The sequence below is a fragment of the Lethenteron reissneri genome, chromosome 5 (assembly GCF_015708825.2).
Source record: "Lethenteron reissneri isolate LAM-NWPU_2019-01 chromosome 5, ASM1570882v1, whole genome shotgun sequence".
Taxonomy (NCBI): Eukaryota; Metazoa; Chordata; class Hyperoartia; order Petromyzontiformes; family Petromyzontidae; genus Lethenteron; species Lethenteron reissneri.
Genome location: NC_083783.1, coordinates 2,835,940 through 2,856,812, shown reverse-complemented (window position 1 = coordinate 2,856,812; position 20,873 = coordinate 2,835,940). Strand labels below are relative to the sequence as shown.

The 20,873-nt window shown below is 49.6% G+C and overlaps 1 long non-coding RNA gene across 1 annotated transcript; it reads left to right on the top strand.

Moving 5' to 3' along the window:
* Nucleotides 1-981: 981 nt before the first annotated feature.
* Nucleotides 982-2,226, top strand: LOC133352998 (uncharacterized). The gene is made up of 3 exons (XR_009756314.1): nucleotides 982-1,160; nucleotides 1,777-1,837; nucleotides 2,043-2,226. It is a non-coding gene; the product is annotated as an uncharacterized LOC133352998 (long non-coding RNA).
* Nucleotides 2,227-20,873: the final 18,647 nt, after the last annotated feature.

The following is a 20,873-nucleotide window of genomic DNA, read 5'->3' as shown; positions in this document are numbered from 1 at the left end:
GCCACAAATGTATAAAAACATTTATTGGATTTGAACGCGGCGAGCTGACATGCTCATCAACTGCTGGACAAAATCGGAGAGATCGAGGGACTTCGCGATAGCCTTCTCGATGTATATCACCATCAAGTCGGCCATCCAGTCTTCGCTCATGCTGGTGCGCAGCCGCGTCTTCAAGATTTTCATGGCGGAGATTGCGTGCTCGGTGGTGGCCGTAGAGATCGGGAGAGTCAAGATCAGTCGAATGAGCTTATACAACTGAGGAAATATGCTTACAAGTTTGTGCTTGTAGAAAACGATGCTCAGTTGCTTCAGATTAGATTTGACTGGTTCAAATACGGCGGCATTCTCCTCGTCACCTGTGAACATGACAAACTCAACAAGTTCCTGTTTAAGCGAAGTCAGATCCAGCTCTCGAAAATCGGCCTTGTACATTGCCGCCAACTCAATGATCTGCTCTTGATTTAACTGGTACGATTCGAAGTTGTCAACTGGGTCGAGGTAAGGGATCTTACTGAGCAGTTCACAGGCATCGGGAGAAAAACGATGGTTGAGTTCCGCTAATGTGGAGTCAACAACAGCATTAAACAAGTCATAGGTTTTTACCCTTTCAACTGGTACAAAAACTGACACCTTTATACAAGGCATCATGTTTGCAATAACCACAACACAAGCAGTCAAAATGCAAACAAAAAGAAACAACTCTGATGATGATAATGATATGCACTGTCCTTGAAGTGACGCCTTTTGGTGTCATCTGGTCCAACACCAATGGAGACTAGGCTCTAAGAAAAGCTGTTTCGGGTGTGGACCAATCAACTTCAAGGCAGTACAGCAAGTGTGGACTAATCTCCATCTTGTCTTCTGTATAGGATAGAGTTTTGACCCCTTGCCCATGTGTTTTTCAGGTGCTCCATTAGCTTGCTGTTTAACTAATGTGTTATTATTTTTATTGACCTGCTTGTGTTGACACTCTGCAGGCCGTCTGTCGCGAGTGAGCGGATGTTCATCCGCGAAGCTCTTGCAAGTGAGATGCCCCCTGCATTCGCCTCAACACCAGCGACGTCCAGCAGCTGCCCGCTTACTGCGCTCACCTTGTCTCAGCAGGAGATAGTCAATTCGTTCGCAGAAAAATCCCACATGACACCGAAGTGGTCACAAAGGTGGGCGAGAGCACGTGGGACTCTCTTACAGCCACACACATGTGCACACACGCATGATGTCATGCTTCATTGCAAGAGTAATCAGACACAGTCCAGCAGGAGCCATTTATTCTGCCAAACCCTTAGAGGGGCACCAGGGTATTTGGACTCGGGACTGTTACGTCCTTCCTGCCCCTTCACTCCCCCCTACCCCTTTTGTCCACAGCTAGAGGAAAGCGTCAGTCATTTTGTAAAGATTATTAAGGAGACAATGTACGCTTGAGGTGGCTTACTCCGGTCCCGAGTTTAAACGAAAATTTTTTGTACGTTTCAACAATTTTTGTACAAACACATGGCCATAAAGTCGACTCGAGTGAGGGGCTTGACGGTGCATCTCTGCTGAATTTACCCCGTGATCTCGCGACAGCACTATTCCAAGCGTGCGGCTCCCATAGGGAAGCGAGCCAAACGGCACTGTGTAATGGGGCTGCACGGTCGATTCTCACCGGGAGCTGGCATGAACCCGTTTCAGGTGGCCATAGGAATCTGGTCCACAGCAGGCCTAGACTTGCAAGCTGGACTGTGGAAACAAGGCACTGACGTTCTGTTTGCCTCCTGTCTGCGCTCGCCTCCACAGATGCCTGGAGCAGAACAATTGGGATTTCTCCAAAGCGGCCGACGACTTCATCCACCTCTACGTGAGTACCGCGCCGCCCGCAATCCTGACCGACACACGTAATCGCAATTGCACCGGCGTGTTCACATTTTGGCGACCGTCGCTAATGATGCCGCTTGTCTCCCTCTCCACTCTGCTCCCACCTCTCCTCATTCCCTCATCGCAATCGCTGCTCCGGTTTTGGCTGCGGCTCCTGCACGGTCGCCAATCATCGTTTCCGTCGTCAGGAAGCAGGGAAGATTCCGGGGGAGGCGTTTCTGTGATGAGGCGTCATCCAGAACCAGCGCCCCACCAAATGGACCCTGACCACAACATTTATTTTTGTATCAAAACCGTGATTTTCTGTATTATAAATGTAAATACATATTCATTATATTATACATTTTGGCTGTAGTTGTGACATAAAAAAAAAAAGCGTTCTTGTTTGGTGACTGAATTTAATGGTGTATCTCTCTGGATCGCGGTGTACTCAGTACAGACCGACCTCGCTTAGCGCTCACTTGAAGAATCAGTTTCCAACACCCTTATTACTTAAGTATGAGGGCTTCATTGGGGTATTGGTAAAAGCGATAATACAGATTGTAACCATTTTATACAATTTTATTATAGCATCAGTATTATGTACTGTACCTCATTTTAAGGCTGAGTCTACCTCGTGAAGGCCCAAGACCTGTTAAAATATGCACCACTGTTATTGGTATTAAGTGGGCATTGAACTCCATTTGCCAGGTTCACAGAACAGTGCGCTAACCACTGTGCCACCGGTCCCCATGAAGTTATTCCCCAACAACAGCAGCCGCTGCTCACCACTAAGTGGTGGTGATGTCACCACAACGCCTGCACCATGAAAGGCGTATTTTGAGGCCACGTATAGTGTCGAAGGCTCACTGGTAGTTAACGGAACAGATCCAAGTGCCGTGGGTTGACTGAGATGTCTGACAAATGCACCACCTGTGCCCCTTACTGTCCCAACTTGCTGCACTGTGCTCGCGGTTGTAAGCATCGCTCCTCTGCCCTCTGTTGTTGGTAGAGGCTGACTGCCTACATCTCCCCAGAAGCGTCCTTCACGAACCTCCTCCACAGAGGCCGGTCTTGACACCGCTGATACCGGTCACCAGCAAGTCCAATCTACTCCACATCCTTCTGTACCCCCTCAGTCCATCTCTTATCTGGCCTGTGCCACACCCATTTAGGCGCCCCCTCTGATTAACAAGAAACTGCTTGGGCCTGCGGTGGCTGGGCATGCAGGCTACTTGACCCCACTCAAGTCATCATCCACTCACACACATCACAAAGACAAAGATCCCACGTAAAGCCTTAACAGACTTTTGGGGAAAGTGCTGTTAGCGAGCACACACTCACACAATCGCCAACACTCACATCGCATTCAGTTGGCTGACCAGACGATTATGTAAGGTGGGTGTCATTGTGCCAGAGGGTGACATCATGATATCTGAACAATTAACATGTGTAACTACATATCCATTACCCACGTGTATCACGTAAGGAGGTGTGTTCCCTGGTTAGTCTGCCCCTGGTAATGGTTTAGTTTTAATAGTTTTAGATGGAAGGATTGGACCAACAATCTCGCAAGTCCTGACATTTACTTTTTTTACATAAATGAGATTATTTAGGAATACATTTGTGATTATTAAAGGGTTTATTGGTTACTCAGGAGCTATTATTAGGTTACTATTCAGATGCCAAATTAAAACTGTTCATCAGGGAGAATATCTACATTTAATTCTCATCATGTCCCATGGTGTACTCAATTGCAGCCTACAACTCTGATTATGCACTTAGTATCTATGGTCTCTGTATATGCTATGAAAAAGGGTCGTTGCCTGAAACGTTGCCTATCATATACTTTTCTAGGCCACAGTGTTATGGACAACTGGAGTTTTTCATAATTGAATGACTATGTGGTCAAGTCAGGTTACTGGGTGATATGTGATTGAGTCGGTCAGTAATTTAAATGCATGTGAGGTGGATGGGTTTTTTAAGCGAGCGATTGATGGAACGGTGCGAGTGAGTGAAATAATAAATAACTGAGTGAGTATGGTGAGTGCGGAATGTTTGAATGAGTGGGTAGTGAGTGGTGTGCATGAGTTTGTTAAGAAAGACAAGCAATGCGCAAATTAATGAGTGAGGTAATGGAGTAAACACGAGTGATTTAGTGAGTTTGTCGATAAGCAGTTGGGTGATTAGATGAGTAGAATGAGCGTGAGTGAAGGAACAAATCAGTGAACTGCTGAGTGAATGGGAAATGAGTGAGTAGGGTAAGCATGTGAATGAGTTTTCCTCACTGAGTGTTCATATTTAGTGGAATATTTGCTCCCAGACTCACATTAAAGGGCTGAGAACGAGGAAGGGGACATACTGAGATGGGCAGAGCACGGGGAGGAGAGGGGAGAAGGATTACTCGAGGCAGGGAAGGAGGGAGACAAGGGGGTGAGAATGAGGATACGTAGTGATGAGAGGACAGCGAGAAGAAAAGACACAGGGAGGACAGGGAGATAGGCAGACATGACACGTGGAGGAGGAGACATGGGGAAGAGGATAGGGATACAAGGAAGGAAGAATCGGGGAGAAGGCAGACATGAGGGGTATGGAGGCACAGGGAGTAGATGGATGCACGAGAAGAAGATTTTTTTTATAATCACGTAATAAAGCTATGCTATAGGTGAATGCAGTAAGACCTGTGTGTGGTATATAAACACAGTTGAGTCAGGTGATGTGCGAATGTCTGTACCTCATATTCTCCAGGTTCTGGGCCGGGTTGATCGCTCAGGAAAGTGGTCCTCACGGGACACCAGCAGTCAGGCGAGGGCAAGCCTGAGGCCTCGGTTCATAATGGCCAGAGCCTGGGTAAATGGTCAGAAGTGGTCAATATCACGCGATAATAAATGTACAGAATTAAAGCTTTCGTGACTGCAGCGATTCATCTTCTTGGTTCTTTCGGTAAAGTCACGTCGAAGGGAAATAATAAAATTATAAAAATAAACGTAATAAAATAAAATTCTCACGACGTTTCGGCCACAACGCAAGCAGCTGTCGGAAAGACAGCCCTGTTCTTCACCTGAGGACGGCTGCTTGCGTTGTGGCCGAAACGTCGTGAGAATTTTATTTTATATTTAATTTTTATTATTTTATTATTTCCCTTCTACGTGACTTTACCGAAAGAACCAAGAAAAAATATACCATTAAAGGTTCACGAGAAAAAATAGTAAGTCGGTCTATGGAGTATGTGATTGAGTGCTTGTGTCAATGATTTATTATTCAGTGGGTTTATTAGTGTATACGTGGGTTATGGAGTGGGTGGGTAGGTAAGCAAGCCATGGACTGATTGAGCGAGAGAGTGAGTAGGTCGTTGAGCCAGTAACTGAATAGTATTAAATTGGGTTAGTGAGCAGGCAAGTGCGGTGGGTGTGCGGATGTGTGAGTGAAACGAGTTGGTGACTCGTGAATTCCCACCTGGAATGCCCTTCTGTCTGGGCACTGGAGACCTCTACAGCAGTGAGCTGGGCAAAGGCGTTGAAGTCCGAGTACGATGGGTGCCCGGTTTTTTCTCTCTCCACAACTCCACTCACATCATAGTAACCAGGGCCAGGGATGTCCTGCAAAGGAGGTGAGAGATGTTTTGGAGATGGCAACACTTCAAACACTCACACGACTACCCCTAAAATAGGTCGTAGCCCTACCCTCTATGGGTGTCACGGTAGCAAAATTTGAACTACCTCGCCTGGTATAAAGAAGTCGTGGATTCGTTCCCGACCTTGACGTCTGCATATTTGGAGTTTGCGCATGTTTTCCCAATAGTCATGTGGATTTTTCTCGGGTCCTCCAGTTTTCCCTCTACATTTAGAAACATGCGTTTAGAGTATTAGGCTGCTATAAATATCCACGTGAAAATCCACTTCGTTAAGCTACATTTGCGGCAGTCATTTCTGAAAAAGATCTGTATAGCTCAGTGAGCCTTACCTGGCAAAATAACAAGTTTAGTTACATTTTAGCTTAAACCCTACCTTTTAAGTCCTAGGAGCTACTGTTTGTATTGTAAGACAATTAATACAAATCTTAACCGATAACTAGCCATTCCTCTAGCCACACAGCCCCATGACTCTAACCCCAACTCACCTGGTTAATGTCAAAAGTCATGGGGAATTGGACAGATGTCAAAAGTCGTGGGGATTTGGACAGAAAAACGGAGCAAGCCGCCATTGTGAGTTCCCGAGTCAAGTACAGACACCTACATGGACACCGAGACACGAGACAAGGAAATAGACATGACACATTCAGTTGTAGACTTAGGTATAGGACATCATGTGCAAGATATTATTCTAGATTGGTTACATACCACTGGGATTTTCTCTAGGTCCTCCAGTTTTTCGCTCCACATTTACAAACATGTGTTTTAAGAGTATTTTGGTGCAATAAATGTCGACATGACAAGCCACTTGTCGTTGAGCTATCCTTTGTGGCCAGGTCAATTCGGAAAAAATAACTACGTAGCTCATTGGGCCTAACCTGGTCAAATAAAAAATAGTTAAAAAATTTGGTTTTTAAATAAAGCATGTCAACCACAAAGAGAGTATGCATCTTATTATGAGGTTCTATGCTTGAGCATTCATATTCATGAAGTCGGTAATATTCTCGAGAAAGGTTTATTAAATAGTGAAACCTCCCTGTGCCTGACTAATTTGGAAAGCCTTTTTGGTTATGAGGAATGTCTGGAATTCTGCAAATCCTTCAATAAACATTATTATTAAAATACAATCTGTTACTATAAGGTGAATTATATTCACGCGTAATTACAACTCGCACACTTCATGAACATGTCACACGTTACAAAACAACAAACTAAACAATTACAAATTTAACTCCCCCAACACACCGATGTGTTGGAGAGTAATATTGGTCGCAAAAGCCTACGTGCTAACCGAAGGTAAGATAAATGTGAAATAAACAAAAGCGGGCACGGACAGCGATGAGACAGATCACGTGGACGCTTCGAAGCACAGAGCCCATGGGTTCGTAAAACTACGCAAGCGCAGATTTGACCTGCACACAGCTTTAGAATTGAAACCAGGGCCATCCTTCGGGGGTGTACGGGGCCCCGGGGGAAAATCACACACCGTGTGAGCCGCCCCCAATGCTGTTTGGTCTCCGTTGTGCATTGCTGCTGTGACATTATTATTGTTTGAGTGTTACAGTTGTGGTGTTTGAATGTTTTGATTCGGCATTGTTGTGGCTGTCTGGTCGTTGTTGTTGTTGTTACCTGGTGTTTGTTGCTGTGGTTGTTGGAACCTCGCCCCCGATTGACTAAACAGGGCTGACTCGGTTGCTGCCAGTGACAGCTCTGGTTTCCGTGATGACGGAAGTAGGAGGCAGGGCTGCGAGTGGAGCTCACGCGACTTGTGAACCTCTACAACAACAACCACAACAACCACTGCAATTACAACAAAATCCACCACTACTACAACTACTGCAACCTTTACAATTACGATAGCAATTTAAATAACAAGTACAACCACAATACCTGCAACAACAATAAGTATAACCGTAAAAACAAAGTTTTTCACTCTAAATCCTTTTATATGCGTGGCGGCTAGAGTCTCTCGTCCTCTGGCTTGAGATGGCTGCCACCTATGGGTCAGATGATTATCTGCAGTATTAAACAATTGGTAATTAAATATTTAATTTGTTTTCCCTAAACAGTGTAAAATTTTGGAATTTTTTTTTCACGAACATTAATTGTCTCGCACAACGAGTCTGTGTGCAAAATGTCAGCTTGATTGGATCACGGGAAGTGGGTTAAAAAACGATTGAAAGGTTTGCACGGTCGTAAGCAAGCAAGCACGCAAGCAAGCAAGCAAGCGAACTTAATATAAAGGATTTAAAAAGAGACAACGATCTGCAGTATAACGTTAACAGACTGTTGGGGCAAGTGCTGTTAGGGGGCACCTATGAAGGTCAGCACAGCACACGAGGGGGTGAGTGGCCAGCTCCACCCCAGACCGCCTTTGTCTCCCGAGTGGCGATGTTTACACACCGCACGAGGTACTCATTTGAGACCGAGGTCGACCGAGGGGAGGCCCAGGACCGGTTCAAATATCGTCACTGGTGGTGGCCGTGAGCGGGAATCAATACCCAACATCCACAACTCACAAGCACAACTAACCAGAACAACTGCCCACAACCATTACAATTTACTCTAATCACAATGCAACCGTGACAAATAAAAACTAACCACAACAAACAACCACGAATACAACCATAACTACCACAACCGCTGCAATACAAATGAATGCAACCACAAAAACCACAACATAAACACAACTCCAACAACTACCAACACCACTGTAACAACAGCTGCGACAAGTACAAACACTACTACGACAACAACTACCACTGCAATGATAACCACCACTACTACAACAACAACTACAACACCCACACCAGCGATTACAACTACAGCAGCTACTACATCCACAACTACAGCACCACAACCACTGTAACAACTGCAACAACCACTGCTACTGCAACTACAAGCGCATACAACTATAATGGAGACAATTACTACAAAAAAACGCAGCAACATCAACAAACACAACCACAATTTCGTTTGTACGTTTCCCAGTTAGCTTGTCCTGGGTGAATGACCACAACAAAAGCAATCACTACTTGTAGCAACCACTACAACTTCTACGAGGCCTGCAACTACAACAACTGACATGACTACTATCGCACACAACATCAAGCACAACCATGACTACTGCCACAGCTACAAACATGACAAGGATCACTTATTAAAACGACAGCAACAACCACAACCTCTACTACAACTACATGACATCAACCCCTAAGGCATTAACCACAACCACCTCAACAACCATCGAACAAAGACGGCCACTGCATCGTGCGCTTTCATATGAGTGTAGTGGTGGTATTGACGTGCGCCGGCAGTGATGGATCACGGGGCGCGGGGTTGGGCACGCGATGTGGGCGTGGCATGGACGCGCGCGCCGGTGGTGAGGCGCGCTCACACAAGCTGGGAAAAGAGGATCGTAGCGAGTGCGCGGTGATTGGTCAGATAAGTGGGTACTCTCAGCGACGTCCGCAGGAGGGGTATAAAGGGGGACGCGCGAGAGCACTCGTGGTCAGTGTTAACCAGTTGAAGACCGAAGACGGGGTGGAGGAGGTAGTGGCCCGAGACCCCTAGTCCCGCCGTCCTTGTGGGGACCGGGGCCCTGTGTGGCTCGGAGCCGAGACTGGGGGGACCGTAGTCCGACGCCCGTGTGGGTCGGGACGGTGGTACCCAGAGCCGAGACGGGCACCCCGGCTGGGTGTGTCCCGGAAGGCTACGGGGCGTAAGAGCCGTGTCAGTACAGCTGAGTGGGTGTTGGTCACCCGTGTAGCTGAGTGGGTGTTAGTCACCCGTGTAGCTGAGTGGGTGTTAGTCACCCGTGTAGCTGAGTGGGTGTCCGGCACCCGTGTAGCTAAGTGGGTGTTGGTCACCCGTGTAACGAAGTAGGGTGTTAGTCATCCGTGTAACTACAAGCTGGTGAAAATAAAGAGTGTGCTACCCGTGAAGTCGTCTCCTGCCGAGTTACTACTTTACAACTGGCGTCAGAAGTAAACCTGTCTTCAAGGAGAATGGACACAAGGAAGACTTCTCGTTCCCACGTGCAAGACCGGGGAGACGACGACGTACCGGTGACACCACCCGCGGGAGGAGAGGACGAGGAGTTGCCGCCGATGCAGCACTTCGCGGAGATGGCCGATGCTCCGCCCGCCTCCGACACCAGCCTGCAGGACGCTCACTCCCGCCTGGCGGAGTTGCTGCTCGCCGCCGCTGCGATCTTGGCGGAGATCTCCGTTCCAGCGGCCGGTGGAACGCCTGCGGGGTTGGAAGAGGCGGCGCGGCTGGAGGGTTCCCGCCATAAGGCGTTTCGCGCCAAAAGTTTGGGAGTTGGCGCCATTTTTGAGGGTCCGCCTCCGGTTGGCGGGAAACGCGGACACCACGTGGCCAGAGGTCTCCACACAGCGCAGCCCGCGTCATCGGCGAGCGCCGGAGCTCTCCATTTTGCGCCTGCAGAGGGAGCCGACATTTTCTACAACCACAGCGGCGCGCGGGGAAATCGTTCCAACGACGACGACGACGATCGAGTTCTCCAGCAACGATTGCCCGCGCTGTCGGTGTTCAAGGCGGACGGGGGCGACTGGGGAGCCTTCCAGCGACGGTTCATCGCGCATCAAGAAATGTCGGGGTGGTCCGACACCACTGCCCTGCGCGCGCTGCCAGCGATGCTCGACGACGACGCGCTTGCGGCCTTCACGTCTGCCCCGAGGTCGTCCCGCTCAACGCTCCAGGCCGCGCTGCACCTGTTGGCCAAGGTGTTCGGGCCGCCCTCGACCTGTCGCCACCAGTTCTACGATCGGCGGAAGGTGGTTGGAGAAACAACGCTCGCCTATCGCACGGCGCTGCTCGCCCTGGCGGATTCAGCTTTTCCCCGCATGGACAAGGAGGGGAAGGACGCCATGGTGACGGAGCAGCTGCTGGCGCTGGCTCACGGATTGGGAGTTCCCATTAATACGGCGGACGAAATGGACATCTGCTCCCTGGGGATTGCCACGAGTATCCACGCTTACGAGGTCCTACAGCGGAAGCCGACGGTCGTCTGCGCATCGGTGGAGAACGGGGCACCAGCCGCCACGATCATCGGACCTCAGCCTGCTGTGCCTCGGGAGGAGGCCTTCGCTGGTTCGAGGCCGGGGGAGTGGAGAACGGGAGGTCGTTCGCCCACACGCTCCGCCCGCAAGCTGGAGCAACCGAAACCTACGACGTCCCTCGTCGTCTGCTACAACTGCGGCCTTCGGGGCCACGTCGCGGCCGGGTGCCGGGCCCCGCGTCAACGCACCGCGGGACCACGTCCGGACGACGACCAGGGACTCAAGACATCCCAACTGAACCCGGCAAGTCGCGGCACCTCACACGTTCGGTCCAAACGCACGGCACGTTCGGGTCGCCGCTTAGCGGTGGGGGGACCGTGTATGGGCGCCGGGGGTTCGGTTCGGCAAGAGGGGTCCGCGTACGGCCCGAAGGCAGTCGAGTGGTCCGAATTGGCCCACAGGATTGTGGCTGCGTCGGCCGGGTCGTCCGTGGTAACGGGGTACATTGACGGGGTTGAGGTCCGGGTGCTCGTGGACACGGGTGCGTCGGCCACTATTATTTCGGACCTTATTTATAATATTCTTCCCGTACAATGTCGACCACTTCTGCCGGTGGACGTACCATTTTACGCGGCAAACGGGGGATCTTTGGGAATCATCGGCCAGATTCGGGCGAATATTTGTATTGGCGACATTAAATTGGCGGGTCCTATTTTTGTATCATCATCGTTGGCCGTTCTTTGTTTACTAGGCACGGACTTTCTGTCTAAAATGCCCATAAAAATTCTCATAGACCAGGCCTGCATTGAGCTTCCGTCGGGTCGGCGGGTTGAGTTTTTGAAGAGTCCAAATAAGATACGCACGGCTTGTGCGACGGTGCAGGCGCTGGCAACCCGGACTGTACGGGTGCCCCCGGGATCGCAAATGTTGGTACCCCTTCGGTTGAGAAAACCCCTTGGGGCGGATGCGGGGGCGCAGGGAGTTCTATTGGGGCCGTCTAACAGGGCTAAAGGGGACCTCGACTTAGCGGTGGCCCAGACCATGGTGAGGGGGGACAGTGAGCCGTTCGTTGTGGTCCTGAATACGGGGTCGCGGCCGGCCGTGATTACGCAGGGAACGGTGCTCGCTCACGCCGCGCCGCTACCCGTCGAGGAACAGCTCGTTGCTCACGCCGATTCAAATGTCGATACGCATCCCCAAAGTGAGGAGGGGACGGAGTGGTTGGACTCGTTGTGTGCCGGGTCCAGTACCTTGTCCAGTGTGCAGTTGGGTGCATTGAGGGGCTTGCTGCTCGAGTTCGCTGACGTGTTTAGCAGGCACAAGTACGACATTGGCTGCACAGACCTGTTGCGCCACCACATAGAGACTGGGGACGCGGCCCCTATTCGACAGAATCCCTTCCGGCTCAGTCCAGCCGAGAAGGAGCATGTGCAGTCGGCAGTAAATGACATGTTGGCGGCCGACATCATTGCGCCCTCTTCCAGTCCGTGGGGTGCTCCTATCGTCTTGGTTAAAAAACAGGATGGATCCCTGCGGTTCTGTGTTGATTTCCGCCGCCTAAACAAAATATCAATGGCCGATGCGTATCCGCTCCCCAGGATGGATGAGTCGCTGGATGCCTTGGCAGGAGCACAGTTTTTTTCGACGCTCGATTGCTTTCGGGATTTTGGCAATTGCCCCTCGATGACGAATCAAAACCTAAAACCGCTTTCCGGACACCGGGAGGCCTATTTGAGTGCAACCGATTGCCCATGGGTTTACATTCCGCTCCTGCCACGTTCCAGAGGCTCATGGAATTGGTTTTGTCAGGCCTTCAATGGGACACCTGTTTGATTTACCTCGATGATATCATCGTTTTCAGCCGAACTTTTGAGGAGCACCTCCAGCGACTGAGAGCAGTGTTTCTCAGGATGCGTTCCGCGAAGCTTAAATTTAAACCGGCTAAATGTTTTCTGCTTCGGGAATCGGTCAGGTATTTGGGCCATATCGTTAGCCGTTCAGGGATCTCGACGGACCCTGCTAAGACGCAATGCGTCGGCTCATGGCCAACACCGACCTCTGTTACTGAAGTCCGCAGCTTCATAGGATTTGCCTCCTATTACCGTCGTTTTGTCAAGCAGTTTGCCACCATAGCCAGGCCCCTGTACGCCTTGACAGCTAAAGGGGTGCGGTTTCACTGGGGGCCGGAGGAGGAGGCCGCGTTCTGCTCCCTTCGTGACGCCTTGGTGCAGGCTCCCCCCTTGTGTTACCCCGATTTCACGCAAACCGTTTGTGCTCGACACGGATGCCAGTAACACGGGTATCGGGGGAGTGCTCTCACAGGTGGTCGGGGGGGGTCGAACGGGTGGTCGCCTACGGTAGCAGGGTTCTGTCCCCCGCGGAAAAAACGCTACTGCGTGACACGGCGTGAATTGCTGGCGATTGTGGTTTTTATTCAGCAATTCAGGCCGTATCTGTATGGCCGTCACTTTACGGTTCGCACGGACCATGCGGCTCTCCAATACGCTATGCGGGTGGCGCAGCCATCCGGCCAATTGTCCCGATGGTTGGAGGTCCTTCAGGACTACCAATTCACGACGATTTACCGCAAGGGGTTGCGACACTCGAATGCGGATGCATTGTCACGGTTGCCGACGCGTACGGAATGCGCATGTCAGTTAGGATCGGCGCGGTGTAAACCTTCTGTCGATGTCCCCGCGGAAGTGGTGCTAGCCGCCACGGATACTACGGGGGTCGACGCCCCCACGGGGAGGGACTCGCTGTTAGCATTGCCTCTCATCGAGTGGGGCCGTCTGCAAATGGCCGACAGCTTCCTACTCGCGCTACGTCGGAAGGTTGACGTTCCCGAGGGCGGGGAAACGCGGGTCGGTTCCTGGGTGTGCAGACAGGGCCTCTTGATGAAGTGGGACTCCATGTCCCGGCGTCACATGATTGTGGTGCCGGTTGCTGTATGGGGTAAGGTCGTCCTGGCTGCCCATGAACGACTCATGCATCTGGGGTTTCACAAAACGCTCGCCCTCATTCAGCGAGACTACTATTGGCCTGGGATGGGAAATGACGTGGCGAACATTCTTAAGGGGTGTGTAGGGTGCGCTAAAAGAAAACCGCCACCAATAGCGGCAAATCCACCGCTTCAATCCATTCAAGTTTCGCGCTACGAACGAATTGGTCGCGCTAGACATCTTGGGGCCCTTTCCCGCTACACCTCGGGGAAATAAGTTCCTGCTGGTTGGCGTAGAGTACTTCACCCGCTGGCCCATGGCGTGGCCACTCGCCAACCAGTCGGCTGCGGCAGTGGCGGACGCCTTTGTCCAAGGTTACGTTTTGGACAAAGGCGCCCCCGAACGCTTGCTGACGGATCAAGGGAAAAACTTTTCGAGTGTTTTGTTGCGCGAGGTGTGCGACCTGTTGGGTACAAAGAAAGTACGTACCTCCCCGTACCACCCGCAGACTGACGGTATGGTTGAACGTCTGAACAGGACGATTACGTCTATGCTGTGCCAACAGGTATGCGACGACCAGGTGGATTGGGACTTACAGGTACCGGGGGTACTAGCGGCCTATCGGATGGCTCCCCATGCGGCGACGGGGTTTTCTCCATTTTTTCTGATGTATGGGCGGGAGGCTGATCCGGCCATGGACGTCCAACTGGGGATTTCACAGCCACGTGCTAAATCAAAATTGGCAGACCACATTAAGTTTAACATTGCCAAATTGGCTGAGGCGCGAGAGGCTGCGAGATTGAATTCACGCTCTGGGCAGATCGCGAACGAGCGATTGCATGAACGGAAGGTGCATACGCACAATTGGGAACCGGGCGATAAGGCCTGGCTGCATTGTCCACACGCACCGTTGGCTACGTCCCCCAAACTGTTGAGACCATGGAGGGGACCGGTGGAAATTGTGCGGGTTGCACGACCCCAGAGTATACAGATTAAATGGGGAAAACGCCGTTGGTACGTGCACCCCTCCCGACTGAAACCCTACGCGGCGCCGCGTGACCCCGGGTTGTGCCGTGACGACCGAGCGTGTGATGTGACCGTCGACTCGGGGAGGGATGTGTCGCAGGCTGATCCTCACGTGTCTCCACCTGACCCACCCCCAGGTGTCTCGGACCTGACGGCTGTTGACCGTCGGGAACCGGAACCCCGCGGCTCGCGCGGAGCCCCGATGCCTGGCCCATGCCTTCCTGAACTGCCGGCGCCGCCGGATGGCCAACTGCGTCCTGTGCCGTACGACGGTCCGGCAAGGCGGACTCGGGCAAGGACGCAACACTTTTCATGAAAAAAGAAAAAAAAAATTTTCTTTTTTTGTTAAAGCCCGACTTCGTTGCCGGCTTCCCCCTCTGCCAGGGTAATGTCCCGTTCAAGGGACGCTCGGACATTGGGACGCTGCATGAGTCGGAGAGAAAAGAAGAGAAAATGATTAAAGACATTTTTTTTATTATTACTCTTTCCGCATACACAGTATCGTTGCCACTCGCCGGATTGTGCATGTTGTTCTTGTTGCGGGTGTGGCGGTTGCTGGGTTTTGCGGATTGCGGTGTTCATGTTGTGTTGTTAGGGTTTGTGTTATGTTACGGGGCACACATGGGGGTGAAGGGGTGTTGTATGTTTTATTAGCAGCCGGGTCGGCTGCGAGCTATGTGGTAGGGGGTGATGTAGTGGTGGTATTGACGTGCGCCGGCAGTGATGGATCACGGGGCGCGGGGTTGGGCACGCGATGTGGGCGTGGCATGGACGCGCGCGCCGGTGGTGAGGCGCGCTCACACAAGCTGGGAAAAGAGGATCGTAGCGAGTGCGCGGTGATTGGTCAGATAAGTGGGTACTCTCAGCGACGTCCGCAGGAGGGGTATAAAGGGGGACGCGCGAGAGCACTCGTGGTCAGTGTTAACCAGTTGAAGACCGAAGACGGGGTGGAGGAGGTAGTGGCCCGAGACCCCTAGTCCCGCCGTCCTTGTGGGGACCGGGGCCCTGTGTGGCTCGGAGCCGAGACTGGGGGGACCGTAGTCCGACGCCCGTGTGGGTCGGGACGGTGGTACCCAGAGCCGAGACGGGCACCCCGGCTGGGTGTGTCCCGGAAGGCTACGGGGCGTAAGAGCCCGTGTCAGTACAGCTGAGTGGGTGTTGGTCACCCGTGTAGCTGAGTGGGTGTTAGTCACCCGTGTAGCTGAGTGGGTGTTAGTCACCCGTGTAGCTGAGTGGGTGTCCGGCACCCGTGTAGCTAAGTGGGTGTTGGTCACCCGTGTAACGAAGTAGGGTGTTAGTCATCCGTGTAACTACAAGCTGGTGAAAATAAAGAGTGTGCTACCCGTGAAGTCGTCTCCTGCCGAGTTACTACTTTACATGAGCATCTACGGCCGTCTGGAACGTTCTTCCTTTCCGATATTAGGAAGCCACTGGAGCTGTGCACTTTGAAATCTTCTACAATGAAAACGCATTTGCTTAAAACTACTTTTTGTGCATAGTTTATTGTCTTCCCCCGCACCTCCGATAAGCACGGTTGGCTACGTACGGTGCAAAAGAAGTTCAACATACTGTACATACAAACATCAATTACAACAAAATCCACAACGACGACAGTAATAACTCGATATACGAAGTAAATGTGTTCCTGGAGCTTCGTTAATTGAAACTTCATATATTGAATAAAGTATCACAGTAGGATGAGGATGCGCTCCCAGTCTTCGTACCTTACTATTTAAAACTACACGAATAAACATTTTGGAACTTACCATTCATGTTGAAAACAAAGACAATTTATGTTGAAAATAACATAAATTTTATATTGTACGGTATAAAAATTACAAACCGACATTGATAAAAAAAAATAAACGTAGTGAAGAAACGTAATTTTATTCATATTTTTTTGCACCACAGACCGATAAATTCAATATTTATTTATGAAATGTTATATAATTATTCACCTTTTTCCATTAAAATAACGGAAACGGATGCAAAGTTCGTTATACTGAAACTTCGCATTTCGAATGTTCGCATATCGTTGTTTGATCGCGAATATTTATTTTCTGTCCTCACCTTGGTGTGTGAGAGAGGAGAAAGACGCCGTCCCACCACTAGATCTACTCCGACAGAAATGGACGGCCCCTAACGCAAAGCTGGCAGCCAGCGACCTGTGCAACAAAACACAAATGTTGACAACACCCCCCACCACCACCACCATCATCATCGTGCTGCTGTCAAACCCCCCAATGGCTTCCAATGTCTTCTTGGTTCTTTCGGTAAAGTCACGTAGAAGGGAAGTAATAAAATAATAAAAATAAAACATAATAAAATAATAAAAATAAAACAAAATAAAATAATAAAAATAAAACATAATAAAATAATAAAAATAAAACATAATAAAATAATTCTCACGACGTTTCGGCCACAACGCAAGCAGCCGTCCTCAGGTGAAGAACAGGTCTGTCGATAAGACAGAGTCTGAATGACACGTCCTGGGCTTGGGGCGTCTATTTAAGCTGGGAGGGAAGAGGAAGAGCGCCTTGACAAGAGAATGTGCAATGTGTTGCGGCACTCACACTGATGATGTCCTATCGGCGAAAGTGGCTGAACATTTGAACATTCGTGAAGAGCCACTGATGTGTGGTCACGTCGTGCCCTCTGGCGGGCACACGCAGCAACAGCGCAGCGTGAGCTGATGGGCGAGGTGACATTTTTGGTAACTTTTTAATAAAAAATAACAAACTAAACACAAGAAGCAGCTCTAAAGAAATGAGTTCTCACCCCAACTCCACGTCAAAACCAAAACACACAAATGTTTGGTTTATTGGCGTCTGGCGGCTGAGCAGGCAGCCCGCTACAGAGGTTTTATTTGCTTTTACTGTACTCAGGCCCATGGACATTAAGTAGAAGAAGTAATATTTAGAAATACTTTTTTTTTAAATCATGCTTAATTAAATGTACTCGTAATGGCAGAACTCCACGACTCCAGGAAGTGGCCCCGAGGCTTGCCACAGCGTGATTTACAGCCAACGTGAGTTGAGCGTGGACAATTAGACCCAAGCCGAAACATACACATATACAAAATATTGTTTAAAAATATATGGTTGGAGTGATGGCTTTGCGGATTGTGTAATCAGAGTAACCATTCGCGTTAAGAACTTGGCGTACGTGTTTGAGTTCACTGGCAATGTGTTTCTGGTCGGAGATGCTTTGGGCTCTATGCATCTCTGATCAGGATCACATTGCCAAGCTCTTAAGGCTAATGGTTACTCCGACTACACAATCCGCAAAGCCATCACTCCAACCATCAAGAAGGATCCTGTTGAGGAGCTTTTCAAAACCATCACCTTACCCGACATTGCTGGGGTCACAAAAAAAGATCTCCAAAATCCTGATAAAACACAAGATCCAGGTCCGATTCAACACAGTACATAAAATCCGTGATCTGGTCCCGTCTGTAAAAGACGTGGTTCCAGACATACAGTATCCTGGCGTTTACAAACTAAGTTTCCTCTGTGGTAGCAGTTACATTGGAGAAACCAAACGACATGTCTCGGACCGCATCCGTGAACATAAAGCAGACTTGAAACACGGTAGGACAAACACCTCAGCCGTGGCAGATCACTGTTACAATTCAGTGGGCTCACATGATCCAGTATAAGCAGAACGGGAAGGAACACTTCCCGTTCTGCATTTCTTCATCTTCCTCATCAGCTTCATCAGCAGCGGAACCAAACTTAGCATTAGGAACAGCAATATGGTCATCATTATCATCATCATCATATGCAGCAGTAGCACCCTTTAATCATCATCAGTACCCATTTATCATCAGAATCTAATTATCATTATCGGCATCATAGTAATTATTACGTCATCATTTTCCACCATCACCGTAAAAATTATGTTCATGTTCGATCATAATTTACATTGTCTGCGCTCGCAGTAGACACAAGTGAATTTCAACCATGGCCTAAATTCTACCCACAGCGTTGAACATTGCCCTCCCACCGCTCGTTAGAGCAAGGAACCACCACGTCACTTTACACCCACCCCTCGAAATCACCCCAAAGACACATTACAAACATCTCCTCATATAGACAGCACGGAGTCTTTGAGCCCCGCCCCCCTCCCTCCCGATACGTTTCCATTCATTGGCTACCACATTCTGATGAGCTCCCCCCCCCTCTCCTCCCCCCCTTCAACTTGCTTATAAGGGATTACATCTTGAATCATTGCCTCACTTGATACAGCTAATTCGGCTGTGACGGTCCCACCTGATGACGGAGACTTGTGTTGCCTCCGAAACGTCGTGATTTTTTGTTTATTTTATTTTAATTAATGTTGATGTTTTTACCTACGTGACTTTACCGAAAAAACCTAAGAATATGAATCCTTACAGTCACGAAAGCTTCAAATCTAGAACCATTACCAGGGGTTGACTAACCAGGGAACACACATCCTTACGTGATACACGTGGGTAATGGATATGTAGTTACACATGTTCATTGTTCACAGATATCATGATGTCGCCCTCTGGCACAATGTCACCTACATTACGTAATCGTCTGGTCAGCCAACTGAATGCTGTTGGCGATTGGGTGTGTGCTCACTAAAAACACCTTCCCCAGAAGTCTGTTAAGGCTTTACGTGGGATCTTTGTCTCTGTGATGCGTGTGAGTGGATGATGACTTGAGTAGGGTCATGTAGCCTGCATGCCCAGCCACCGCATGCCAAAGAAGTTTCTTGTTAGTCAGATAGAGGGGGTGGCTAAATGGAAAATACATACAAATATAAGAGGCGAAGTTATCTTGCAGTAGGCCCTCATTTGATGAGTTATGTATTGTTTGAGTGGCATCACCAAGTAAAATGTAGCGATATTTATGGTGAACTCAGCCTCAAAGGGGTGCCTAGTGCGGTGTCTAAACATCGCCATTGGGGAGGCAAAGGCGGTCGGGCGTGGTGCTAGCCACCCATCCCCCCTTTGTACGTGCAGCTTTTAATAGGTGCTCGCAAACAGCACTTGCCCAAAATGTATGTGAAGGCTTTGTGTGTGTGTGGGGGGATCGGTAGTGTAGAAGGACAGGGAGAAATACAGAGAGTGTGAGAGAGGGACGGGGAGAGACACAGACAGCGAGAGAGTGGCAGAGAGAGACACAGAGTGCGTGAAAGTGCGGGAGATGGACAGGGAGAGATGCAGAGAGAGTTAGTTTTAGAGCGAGACAGTAAGTGGTGTAGCAGAGAGTGCGATTGACACAATGCGTGTGTGGGAAAAAGAGAGGGACAGAGAGTGTGCAATGTGATGGAGAGTGTCTGTTCTTGAGACAGAGCGTGAGACGGAGTGGATCATTGAGAGAGAATGAGAGAGGGACAAAGAGTGTGTGTTTGCGTGAGAGGGAGTGACACAGACACAGTACAGAGAATACAATATTGAAAAATACTTAAAAAAACACGCTTTAATTAAATGTACTGTCCGAGCTGCCCCTCCCCCTGCCCCCTTCCCCCATCGCCCCTCCCCTCCTTCCACATCCCCCGCCCCTCGGCGTGGCTCCCCGAGGCTTGCCGTGACATAAGGGACCGCGGTGATTTACAGCCAACGTTAGTTAAGCGTGGACAATTAGAGCCGTAAAAAAGATCGTTTAAAAAAATATATTTTTAATTTGTAATGATAGAATATAGTATTGTCATCAGTATGACATACCTATACCAAGTTTGCAGTCGATACGACATTGGGAATACGGTTGAAAGTGAGTTACAAAATTTTAGGATACAACACACAGAGTAAGTTAAATAAAAGCGTGTAAAATGTTTAAACATTTTTTTATGATAGAATATAGTCTTGCCATCAGTATGACATAGGTATTTCAAGTTTGCAGTCGATAGCACATTGGGAAGTGGGTAAAAATTTAGTTAGACGATTTTTTTTAGGATACAACAGACGGAGTGGAGTGAGTTAAATAAAAGAGTGTAATAATAAAAACCGCGTGTGAGAATTTGTGAGTGAAACACATGGGGGAGCGCTACCTGGCGACCCAAGTTCCGATTCCCGCTCACGGCCAACACCAGTGACGATAATCTGAACCGGTCCAGGACTTCCCCTCGGGTGACTCAGCCTAAAACGAGTACCTGGTGCGGTGTGTAAACATCGCCACTAGGGAGACAAAGGCGGCCGGGCGGAGTGCTGGCAACCCACTCCCTCGTGTGGCGTGTCGGCCTTCATGGATTCTCACTAACAGCACTTCTCCCATTAATCTGTTAAGGCTATACTGGGGATCTGTGTTTGTTTGTTGAGAGCAACATGCATAGTGGGGAGCGATGGGGTGCAATGGTTAGTCCACTGCGATATAAACCCAGCAACACAAGTTCTATTCCCGCTAACACCATTGACGATTATCTGAACCGATATTGGGCCTCCCCAAGGTC